Source organism: Salmo salar, chromosome 05 (genome assembly GCF_965601325.2).
Source record: "Salmo salar chromosome 05, fSalSal1, whole genome shotgun sequence".
Lineage (NCBI taxonomy): Eukaryota > Metazoa > Chordata > Actinopteri > Salmoniformes > Salmonidae > Salmo > Salmo salar.
Window position 1 is genome coordinate 41,583,262 of NC_138295.1, and position 8,433 is coordinate 41,591,694.

An 8,433-nucleotide genomic window follows, 5' to 3' on the forward strand; every position below is an offset into this window, starting at 1 on the left:
TCAGTAACGAGTTGGCAGAATTGGAAAAGCAATTACAAGGGCCTGCATACATACGCTCTCCGGCCACTTTATAAGGTACACCTGTGTGTTAACGCAAATAGCCTGCTCCTTCGAACAGCGAATCATGTGGCTGCCTGCAACTCAATATATAGAGTATATAGAGTAGAGAGCTTTAGTTGTTGTTCGACCAAACATTAGAACGGGCATGATGCGTAATCTAAGCAACTTTGACCGTGGTATGATTGTTGGTGCCACACATGGTGGTTCCAGCATCTCAGAAACAGCTGCCCTCCTGGGATTTTCACGCACTACAGTCTCTAGAGTTTACAGAGAACGGTGCGATAAACAAAACACATTCAGTGAGCGGCATTTCTGTGGTCAAAAACACCTTGTTAATGAGAGAGGTCAGAGGAGAATGTCCAGACTCATTCAAGCTAACAGAAAGGCAACAAATGCTTAAATAACAGCCGTTTAAAACAGTGGTGTGCAGAAGAGCATCTCTTAACATACAACACCGTGAATAATTCAGGCTGTTGTGGAGGCAAAAGGGGGTTCTACCCAGGACTAGACAGGTGTACCTAATAAAGTGGCCCATGAGTGTACAGTAATGTCAAATCTGAAACCATGGTCTGGAAAAGTGGTACATGGGGCCATAGAAACAGTGTCTGATAAAAATGATGATGAAATATTACATCCATAGATAATGTAGTCCAATTGGTTCGTGTTCCACGGTCAATGGATCTCTTTATCCTGAAACTTTCATGATCTAAACATGGAAAATTGTTTGTCAGTTTCCATAAAACTATGCATTAAGAGTAATGCAATATTTACTTATCATTTTGAGCAGTTGTATCAATTGATAGTTAGATCATTGTAATGAAATGAATAGACAGTCATCTCAGATGTAATGTGTGAATTGCATTTTGAAATGGTAACACTTTGATGTTGTGTCATTTTGAACAGGTGATTTTAGTTCCATGAACAAATGATCTTAGCTTTATGTGTATTGTGTATCCAAGCAATTGTAAAAAGTTTTGAAAATCTGCATTTTGATCATCGGTTGTGTTTTGTGTCGAGAATTTGGAAAATGACATCAAGGTTCTGAAATTAGTGTCAACCTGAATATAAAAAAACTGTAACCAAAGATCCAAATACTTCAAATATCAGAAGTGAAAGTTTTTACATACAAAATTCCCTCTACTTCTTCTCTCTGTTTAACTTTGGTTTCTTATTTCACATGTTGTGTGGGAAACTTGACCACTTAGCAAAACCATACAGTTATTCAGGTGCAGCTCTATGACATGGTCAAGTTCTCCTAGAATATCTCTGAGAGACAAAACGGGTTGAATCAAAGTTGTTTCAACATCATTTGTCAACGTATTGTGACATGGAATCTATGAGTAAAATACATCAGATTTGCAAAAAGTCATCAACGTAAATTGTTGTTATGGAGGTAAAATTTCAACTACAGCATTATGCCATCATCGTGGTAACCAAATTTAACATAGGTATAAACCTTTAAAACAACATCAGGTCTTTGATGTTATATTCCTCAACGTTATATTCAATATTACAAAAAACACTATAGGCTGGGCAGCACCTCCTACTGAAGAATGTATCTATCTACAGCTACCCTTCATCTATCTACAGCTACCTTTCATCTATCTACAGCTACCTTTCATCTATCTACAGCCACCTTTCATCTATCTACAGCTACCCTTCATCTATCTACAGCTACCTTTCATCTATCTACAGCTACCTTTCATCTATCTACAGCTACCTTTCATCTATCTACAGCTACCTTTCATCTATCTACAGCTACCTTTCATCTATCTACAGCTACCCTTCATCTATCTACAGCTACCTTTCATCTATCTACAGCTACCTTTCATCTATCTACAGCTACCTTTCATCTATCTACAGCTACCTTTCATCTATCTACAGCTACCCTTCATCTATCTAAAGCTACCCTTCATCTATCTACAGCTACCTTTCGGTCTCCCATCCAGGGTTTTAACTAAGCCCACTGATTATTACCAATGTACTATCATGAGAATGATTGTTGAGTGTCATTTCAAAGGGTAGTTTTAACAGAGCACATGAAATGTGACCATACTTTATCAGTTATACATCATCGATGATACTATTTAGACCCATACAGCATTTGAAAAGTCATCAACAGCTATTGTTTCAATTCAGCCCAGGATTCTACTAAAAATAGACAATACATATAGGCCTAGGAAAAAATATATTCTGAGAAGTATATTCTGCTTGGATTAAGGAATAGGACTAAATCAAATCAAACGTTATTAACAGTGCATTTAGTCTTATTCTTTAACTTAGATTTTTGGATCAGATGGAGAATCCAACATATGAATTATTATTTTGGAGACAAACTGGAATTAAAGCCAGAATACGTCAGTGTTGACAACCAAACACAATTTAATATCACTTTTGAAATACAATAAATAGCTTATTAACTTGTCGACAAGTGAATAAATGATATGTCGGTTTCACATCTCCAACTCAACCAAAAATTGAGAGTGAAAGAACAGGATTAAGCCACTTGCTCAGATGGAACTATCCAAGCAGTAGACACATCTCCTTTAAATATTGATATTTAGTTGCGTTGTCAAACAAACACAAGTTAATATTACTTTTGTAATACAGTAAATACACTGTAAAAACAATCCTGTTGTTTTTACGATAACTTACTGGCAGCCAGTTACCTGTAAATTACCGTAAAAAAAATATGTTACTGTAAATTCCCCCCCAAAATTGGTTTAAGAGTACATTACTGTAAAGTTTACAGTACAAAAGTCTTACAAACTAATGTAACATTCAACCTTAAAATGAGTAACACATCCATGGCCACATTTTGAGGTTACGGTAACAATGTCTTCTTAAGTATCATATAAAGCGCGCACGTTCAAGATAGCGTGCATAGGTTATCGCAGGTCTGTGGAGATATTCACAACTGCCCTAACAATATGCGCAGAATCTTGAATGGCGTTGATCACTTGCACCATGTACTTTTCATGTAATCTCAACTGCAATCCAGGTCATTTGGTTCTGCTATTAGATAAAGCACAGTGATAAAACATGAATCTGTTGTTTAAATAAACAAAATATCTAAAATTGTATTCCCGTTTGAACTTTGATGAGCTTTTAAATGGTTGTAAGTGCAGTGATAAGACATTTGGGTTACAACGAAACCAAATATCTGCCATTGTTTTTCCATTGGAACTTGGTTGTGCTTTTAGAAGGTTGAAAGCATAGTGAGAACACATTGGAAATTCAACTAACTTTTGGCTGTCTTTTTGAGTGGGTCAATATAGGTTGTAATCTCATTGATCAATGTCTCAACTATCCATGTTGGAATGACATGGTGTACCCAATGGTTTTTCTCTTCTTACTGTAGTTTGGTCTAGTTGCTGCTGCCACCTTTATTACCACTTATAACCACTAGATGGCGTTATGTCCAAAGCACCACAGAAGAACCGAGATGAGGGGAAGACAAAAGATCTCTTAACAAAACCTTTATTCGTGCTAGAAGTACCATTGCAGGACCTTGTTGGCAAACACGATGGCAAACAAGAACATCTTATGAGAGAGACTGTAAAAGAGCCTAACTGACTCTGTGATGACTCAGAGGAGTTAAATCCGTCACATTTGTAAACAGGCCAGCACCTACGCCACACGGCTCTGTATTGGCTTTTCTTCAATTCTGTAAAAAAAATGATTTCTGTGCCAATTTTCATGCTTCTTTAGTAAAGGGACTAGAATGGTGTTGTTAACTGGCTAATACAGCCCACAGTTGGCCTGTTCAGTGCAGTGTGAGCTTGCAGTAAACCCATCCACTGGTCTCCTATTGAACTACTATGGAATGTCTTCATTTCCTGTGGTAATCTCACTGATTAAAGAGAAGACTCAATGTTTTTTCTGTCTTCACGTGTCATGGGTCATAGACGAGGATAGAGAGCCAGCGGGGTCAGTTCCTTCTGCAACTGTTCATCCATGCTCTATATCCATATCACATTATGTTGTTTTGTCATGTAGGTAGGGGAGAGTGGGGTAAATTGAGCCAAAAGGGTTAGTTTAGCCACCCCTTGTTTCTGGTGAACCATACACAAAATTAATAATGTGACCAAATATTTAAGAAGAGATCATCATTTCATGGAGTCTATGAAGGAAGAAACCACATGGAAAAAGTGGTAAGGTAGGTAGGTCCAAAAAACTGATTTTTTTTATAATGCTTGTATCTAAACCAGTGTACTGTAGATAGTTTTAAGATTGTTTTGTACAATCTGAGGTCCAAAACCTAGCATGAAAGTGCATCCTTGTAGCTGTTTGGGCTAATATAGTCAAAATGTTTGCCTTGGGGTAAGTTGAGCCAATGGCCACCATACCCACTAATTACATTGTGTCAGCATACATTATGAACTCTAGACAGTGCATTTTTATTGTTACAGAGCACACATCATCATGCCGGGTGTATACATACGTAAAACAAGGTCTACCCTTTGAGCTTCTTGAGAGAGCAGCCGATGAAGTGAGAATAGGCTATAAGTCCATTTGAGCAGCATCGAGGGATGAAAAATAGACGTAATGACATTGAAGAGGTACTTTGACAAAAAAATAGAACAAACATGTGCCTGTGTGAAAGATAGGCTATGATAGAGTAGCAGAGGCACATAAGGTCTTATCTGATGACATGGGCTTGCTAAACTTATCAAGAAAGTGTGGACCAGTTTAATGGGCTCAGTAGCCTCAAATGCAGAGAAAACGGAGGAGCTAGTGTTAGGGAGAGATATGTAACCCTAGGAAATGGGACATCACTACATCATCCGAGTCCTGCACAACAGAAGCCGTCAAAAGATATCCTACCATGCAATTAATTGACAACGAGCCTGGTGTTTTTCCCAATGCCCGTATTGGCTGCAGTAATAGCTTACCTTATATTCCTCATGCACCTAATACATACATAACATATGAGCAACAAACAAGAACTGCAAAACAACAATGTGCCCGTAATGTACCCATCCTGTGACTGTGGTTCAATGTGGAGTAGTAGTGAAGCAGGATTAATTCCATAATAGCAGTTTGACATGTAACAGGCGCATTTCCTATTTTCTTCAATTTCTTGGGGTTTAATGATTAACCAGTGGAAGCAATTAAAACCAGTGTTCTGAACTAATATTTAAACCAAACGTATTGGCTACATAGCTCAAATCCATAGGCACACAGGTCTTTTTATCTTCCACTTCACTATAGAGTACCACAGTATGAGTCATAATACCCATAACACCTAGCAGTCAAACACGGAAAGGATTCCAATCGTTTTTCCACCATTCATTTTTCCCATAGGGTATTTTAGAAAATCTAAATAAGGGCTGTGTTTTGTGTAGGCTTACCCTGGTGTGACATTTTGATATCTGTGTAAATCTCTCTAGGACAAGGTGACTTTTATCAATATATTCACCTGTATTTACTCCCCAAAAATTAAATGTTAATTAGCTGCTATTGTGGCTATTGTAAAGAACTACAAATGTCAGGATGATCTGGACGAGACCGCCGAATCGAGGCAAAGGTACGAATCTCTGGATCTAATGTTAGCTAAATGTTGTTAAGATAATGGGTATAATGCCAACCCAGAGATGGCGCTAGTGGGGCACCTATCTAGGATATATAAACAGGTGCATTATAGGTGTCTGATTAGGATGTCGTGACCTGTAACATGTTATACCTGAGTAAAGGATTATGCTTGAAATTTACCAAACTTTCCGACGTGAGTTATTCACATACACGTAAAAACAAAAGTATTAATGAATAAATTGGAACTATTTCCCTGTTTGACAGCTAGGTTGTATGGGTATTATGACACTTCCACTGTGGAGCTCTATAAGTAAGAAAATAGTTAACTACATTACTTCAGCTGCATTTAATGGCAAATGTCTTCGATCTCTAATGTTAAGGTTACTACAATAAAGAACAATGACAAGTGACTGACTGAAATATTTTTCAATGACCATCATGGCAAGCTTACAAAATTGTACATTCAATTTGCAGTAAATGCTTTAGCTACAGTAGATTCTTTATATTCCTGGGTTTTTCAAGATGACAGCCTGGTTTGCTGGTTTGCTCAGGACCCCTTAAAACATTAAATAATAAGAATTACAATTCATACAAATGTCAAAATGATCATAAGCTAGCTAAAGATCTCTAGCTGGCTAATGTTAAGCAATAAGGCCCCTCAGGGGTTTGTGGTATAAAGCCAATATACCACGGTTATGGGTTGTATCCAGGCACTCTGCTTCACATTGTGCCTAAGGCACCTCTGGGGTTTGTGGTACATTGCCAATATACCACAGCTAAGGGCTGTATCCAGGCACTCAGCGTTGCATCGTGCTTAAGAACAGCACTTAGCCGTGGTATATTGGCCATATAGCACACCCCCTCAGGCTTTATTGCTTAATTATAAACTGGGTGGTTTGAGCCCTGAATTCTGATTGGCTAACATCCATGGTATATCAGACTGTATACTACGGGTATGACAAAACATTTAGTTTCACTGCTCTAATTACGTTGGTAACCAGTTTAGAATAGCAATAAGGCTCCTTGGGGGTTTGTGATATATGGCAAATATACCACAGCTAAGGGCTATGTCCAGGCACTCTGCATTGCGTTGTGCATAAGAACAGCCCTTAGCCATGGTATATTGGCCATATACCACACCCCCTTGGGCCTTATTGTTTAATAACACCTTTATGTAGAATAACCACGCTTCCACGCATTCGGTGCGTGAGCACGGGGGCAGTATAGTCTTTGGGCTTCTAAGCGCAGACTAGTAACATAGTAAAACATAAAATATGCTATTCTGTTCATTTGCAATACATTTTCTTAGTTTCATAATGTTAGCCTATGTAAAATAATAATGGATTTCATGTGATGGTGTATATTCAAATCATTTATTAGACTGTTAAAAAAGACTCCCCAATGGCGTCAGTTGGTATCTGTTGACACACGGCTATTCTAGTTAATTGAAATATGTTTTGTTTGACTTGCTCTACTGTGCTCCCATGATGACATACAGTAATTGATCCAAATCCAAAACAGAACAATCCAAAACAACCTTCTATTCTACATTTAAAGCCTGTCTATTGTACACCCTGAGGCCATTTAACACTCAACACTGCCGTAACTCTGCTGTTATAAATATAATGAGTATGTAGAGCAGTATTGAGCTGTTTACTTTGCTATGCTGAGTTGTGAAAGCCTTCCCTGACTTTGACTACCAAAGGCAGGAGGCAGCTTCTTCTGCCATACATATGGGGCTACAGTACTCCTCCAGAGGAAGAAGACAAGCCTTTCAATGCACTCTCATTCCAGTCACATCTTCCTGACTGACCCATAGAGTTCTGTCTTTTAATGGTAGCCTATAGTATCATCTAGAAAATTGAAAAAAAGGGGCGGATCCTTAAGAGGTTTGGTAGCCTATAGTATCATCTATAATATCTTCTATAGTACCTTTAAGGTAGAGCGGAATTACCCATTTGAGCTCTCTCTGCTGCCATTAAGGTAATTGTGTGTATGCGTCTGTGTGTGTGTTTGTGCGTGTATGTATGTGTGTGTCTGTTTGGGTGTGTGTGTGTGTGCGTCCGTCCGTGCAAGTGTGTGTTTTTACAGTATATGCGTTTGTGTGTGCATTGATGTGTGCGTGCATACACACGTACAGGCATGGGTGTGTGACATACCAACTCAAACAAAGACTACACTTGAGGGCTATGCTGCCCAAAGAAGGAGCAGCATAGCCAGCAGCATACCACCCTGCATCCCACTGCTGGCTTACCTCTGAAGCTAACCAGGGTTGGTCCTGCTCAGTCCCTGGATGGGAGACCAGATGTTACAGGAAGTGGTGTAGGAGGGCCAGCAATAGGCAGTCTTTCCTCTGGTCTAAAACAAATATCCCAAGGAAGTGATTGGGGTCATGTGTAGGGTGCCATCTTTTGGATGGGACGTTAAACGGTGTCGTGACTCTCTGTGGTCACTAAAGATCCCATGGCATTTTTTGTAAGAGTAGGGGTGTTAACCCCGGTGTCCTGGCTAAAATCCCAATCTGGCCCTCATATCATCATGGCCACCTAATCAGCCCCAGCTTCCAATTGGTTCATTCATTCCATTCCTCTCCAATGTAACTATTCCCCAGGTTGTTGCTGTAAATGAGAATGTATTCTCAGTCAACTTACCTGGTAAAAAAAAGGAGGTCAATGCTTGCGTACGTAGAGCATCTAGAAAGTTCTCATGGAAAGATTGACTGGGTGTGTCTCAACTCTTTGCGGGCTCTTTCTAAGGTAAAGGTTTTTCTGTACCACTGGCTATCTGACCTGTGCTCTTCCACTCCTTCTGAAAGGCCTCACTCCTCTCTCCACTTCC